This window comes from Adiantum capillus-veneris, chromosome 20 (assembly GCF_014529385.1).
Source record: "Adiantum capillus-veneris isolate H3 chromosome 20, ASM1452938v2, whole genome shotgun sequence".
NCBI classification, from domain to species: Eukaryota; Viridiplantae; Streptophyta; class Polypodiopsida; order Polypodiales; family Pteridaceae; genus Adiantum; species Adiantum capillus-veneris.
Genome location: NC_140950.1, coordinates 10575591 through 10580053, shown reverse-complemented (window position 1 = coordinate 10580053; position 4463 = coordinate 10575591).

Sequence of the window (4463 nt, the reverse complement as noted above, 5' to 3'; positions counted from 1 at the left end):
CTCCAAAAAATGGTATCTGTTTTAGCTTGCTGCTAACATTCCCCCCTTCCTTGCCTGTGTCGTCCCTTGACACAGCTTTATGGCATGAAGTAGTCTTCGAATTGACAGTTGGCGAGGTGGTCTTTAAGCGCATTTAGTGCCTTTTAGTATCTGATCTTCCTCTCTTTATCTGGCACTTGCAAGAACTACATAGTGACTCTGTTTTTTAGCTCCATCGTTGAGTAGCCTACAAACCTTGATGTCAAGTTGATGATCACTGGCCCTAATATCTTTGTTCGCCAAATGAAGAACCCTGTGTAGAATGCTTCCTCAAACGCCATCATATTGTGAGAAGGTAAAAACATGCATCTAGCGTAGAAGCCATAGAGGAATTCTTCGATGGTTGACCACTAAGGTCGTAGCATAATCCTTTTTTATCCTCGAGGAATGACATCCAAGGGGCACCTGCTTGCTCTGGCTCATGGAATACTTTGATGCAGGTGAGCAGCATTCGGCAGATTTTATATAGCATTGCACATGATAAATCTGTTAGACTTTTGAAGAAGGACATGACGCCCGTTAGGGTTTTCACCATGTACTCTTCTGTCGGTGGTCCCTTTCCCAGAGCAAACAATCTGGCATAATTTAGCCAAGTTGGCTGCTTCTGTGTTAGTGCCTCATGTGCTATCCAGGTACTTACTTACTCTTGGTACTGGACAGAAAGTAGGATCCTTTTGTAAGGCCGCAGGTGCTCTTGTGAAAAGAATCAAATACCTTGGATTCTTGTTCAACCAGCTGAGCCTCCACTTTGGGTGGTCTTGATCTGCACCGTCTACCTGCATGTCTTTGTACAGTCTCTCTTTTACTTGGAGCAATTCCACCTTTATCAAACGATAGGGCAGGGATTGTTGGTGCCATTGCGCATTGATTTGATTGGGAGTGAGCTGGTGCCATTGCGCATTGATTTGATTTGATTGGGAGTGAGTTGTGTAACATTGACGGAGCTTCCAATCCATTGTTGCCTTCCACTGCTCATCTACATCTTGTGTAATCTTCTCTTTCAGTGCATCTTCCTCAGCTTTTGAGAGTTGGACCATTGACACTGTATCCGTTTCAATTATGTGTACTTGAAATTCCTCCTCGCCACTTAGCTCTTCTGCTGGTTGTGTCTCCATCTTAGTAAAACTAACTGAGGGGATCTCTATTTGTGGTTGATCGGAATTGCCTACCTCTTCTTGTGTTTCTGGCCGTCCCTCTTGCAACAGTTGGTTGACTCTTTTAAGTTCAGCTGTTTCTTTCAGCAGTTCGTCTTCCCTTTGCACCCACATTAAAGCCAGGTCTTTGTGCTAAGACTGCTCCAATTTTAACTTTAGCTTGGGGTGTTTATTCTTCTTCTTTGATGCTTTGTAGACCTTGTTTGTTACTTTGATGGAGGCTGCGGCTGGATTCTCTCGTATTTACCGCAAGAAAATTGCCTGATCATTTATTCTTTGCTCTGAGTACTGTAGGGAAGCATTTGCTACATCTAATTGTACCTGAATCTTCTGAACTGACAGGGTTGTAGTTAGAATTTCATTTGTAACGTCTGTCAGCTGTTCATCTTTTGCTTTGCATGCATCTTCGTAAGCAAGTCATCGAGCTCCTCCATTTCTTTCTACTGTTTATCTTGTGCTAGCTGATGTTGTTCAGCTTCCGCTTTCAACTCCTGCACTTGCCTTTGTAGATTGGTGATGACGTTTAATATATTGTTTAGCTCCCCTTGGAGTGCGTCAATCACCATCTCTAGTTCTTTGGCCTTTGTGCTGCAGCTAAGGCTGCACAACGGAGTCTTTCTGTCATGTCCTACATTTGCTTGGCATACTCGTTGACTTGCAGGATCACTTCATTGTTTTATTGCCAATCCTTGTTTCTGGTGACATGCCTTGATGTTTCTACAGTCTCTTGTGTATCTTTTGGCTACATCATGGTGGTTGGTTGTTGTTGTTCTTGAGGCTGTGGCTGATCGTCTTTTGTCGTGTTATCCTGAGGCTTCGTGGATGCCTCGACTTTATCTTGCTATCTTGCTGTGTTGAGGTGGAAGGTGTTTCCTCAGACTCCTGTTCTCTTGTTTGCTCGAACTTTGTAGTGTCCTCTGGTGCAGGACTCGCTACCCTTTCTGGCTCTATGTCTTGCTCTTTTTGCTGCTCTTATGTAGATTCAGCTGCCTGTTGTGCAGAGCCAACTGCTTTTCTTTATTCAGGCTCTGTCTCCTTGGTGGGCTCAGGCTATGTCTCCTTGGCTTTATCCACTGGTGAAGGTGGTGGGATTGGCCTGGGGTGATTATGCTGTTCTGAAACAGGTGAAGAAATTTGGGGAGACACATCACCTTGATCATGCTATGCTTCTCCTTGTTCCGTTGCTTCCTCTGCTTGCTATTGCTGTTCCGCCGCCTCTTTAGCTTTCTGTTCCATTTCTTGGGCTTCTTTCAGCTTTAAAGCTTCTGCTTCTTGATACATCTTTTCCAATAATTCAGTTGGATCTTCGACTTGTTTCTTGGTATGATGCTTTGTTCTTGCACCCTTAAGCTCAATGGGTATTCACTTTGCCGGGTCCTTTCCTTGTGCTTGGTGGATGCGTTCGTAAGAGTGTTTTCCTCTTTCAAATCGGGCTTGTTTTTGTACAGGTTCCTCCTGGTGTGCTGCCATGACTTTTCTTTTTATGTCTTCCCTTCGTGCTCGTTTCTCCTCGTTATCTGAGCTTTCACTACTATGCCTCTCTGGTGAGCTCTCAACAAACTCTTCATCTGACTTGTATGTTCTCTTGGCAGATCTTGTAGCTCGAGAGGAAGGATGTGCTGACACTATCCAAGTGTTCTAATGTGGGACAGGCGGCAAGTTGTCGGCCATGTCGATAGCATGGTAGGCGATTCTGGTCAAAACCTCTGGTGCTCCCAGGTATGTAATTTTTTCCTCTTTCTTTGTCCCTTTCAATGTGGACAAAACATATAGTGCATGGTCAATTGGTTGCCTGGTTGCTTATTTGAGAACTTGTGTAAAGGTTGTGGCAACTGCATGATTTGGTGTTGTATACCTTGGCGGTCTCTTGGTGAGGAAATGAAAGTGCGGGTCGTACAACCTTGCGAGCTCTTCCACCTGTTTTTGAATGAGGTCGACAAATATAGCAGCAATGGTTTCGTTGGTGAAAGTTCCTACCGTCTTTCTATCTTGTGCCCTCATGGTCGGCAGTTTTGAGTGCTTCTGCCAATATCTCTTTGATAATCACCACTTTAACTTTGTTCCTTGCTGGTCAGAAATTTGAACAATTCCATTTTCTTTTATTGTGGACCAAAGCTCATAAGCTTTTTGGAAGTCCACTCCACACGGCTCTTGTTCGTAGAAATCTCTGAGTCCCAGCCTTCGGTTGGCTTCTTTGTCTCGGGCTTTCTGGCGACATCATACACTTCGTTGGGTAGAAGTTGCAGTTATACCTGATGTCCTTCCTCGCTCTTGAATCTTCCTGTGAACACTGTTGTGTTATGCTCTTCAAGATGTTCCTTTAATAGGTAGGTTGCTTTGGCATTCTTGACTGAATCGGAATCCAGTTGGTATGGCGGTAGGTTTTGGAGCTTTTCCTTTTTTTGCGAGAGCTTCTTCTTGGCCCTCTCTGCGGCTTGCATAGCTCCTGTTGAGTGAATAGAGTGTCAAGGTTAGCAAATTTGACAGATTTTTTAAAAAATGTCCTTTAGTCTGAAATGCTGACAAATTTGGTCCAATTTGCTTCAAATCAATTTTTGAGAATGCATAGATGCATAAAAACATGTAAAGATCAAATTCATAAAGTCAATACAAAAATTTGCAACAAAAGTAAATAATCGGGATTATTTACAGCTAAGTAATTTTTGGTCCCATGATGGCAAAGTTGCAATTTTCCCCTATTTTAGCCAAAAAGCAAATAATCGCGATTATTAACTTTTCTACCGAATGTTAGGACATGGGTCCTATGGGCAAGGCCATTGGCATCATGTACTTTGGTTGTAAGGCATCATGTACTTTGGTCCCACGATAACAAAGTTGCAATTTTCCCCCATTTTGGCCAAAAAGCTAATAATCTCGATTATTAACTTTTCTACCAAATGTAAGAACATGGGTCCTATGGGCAAGGCCATTGGCACGGTCGGACAGTGTGTACGCTAGTAGGGAGAGGCTATAAGATAGCACGGTTGGGTGGAGACTAGCACATGCATTACCATCGCCCTTTCACTGGTATCCGAGCTATTTTTGGGAGGAGGCTAAAAGCGGCTTGCATGTGTGTGCGACGCTCTACTTGTCTCCCACGTTCCATAGACAGCAACGTCTCCGTTGTGCAGCAAAAAGAAGGTAGACACAGTTTCCTGTGCGAGCAGCACGTGGACAGACAGCGGCAACTGACTGCGGCCGTCCCATCTACGTCCTCCACAGCGCACGACCAAGGTGGGTGGCCAAGGCAAACTCGACCGACAACTCAAC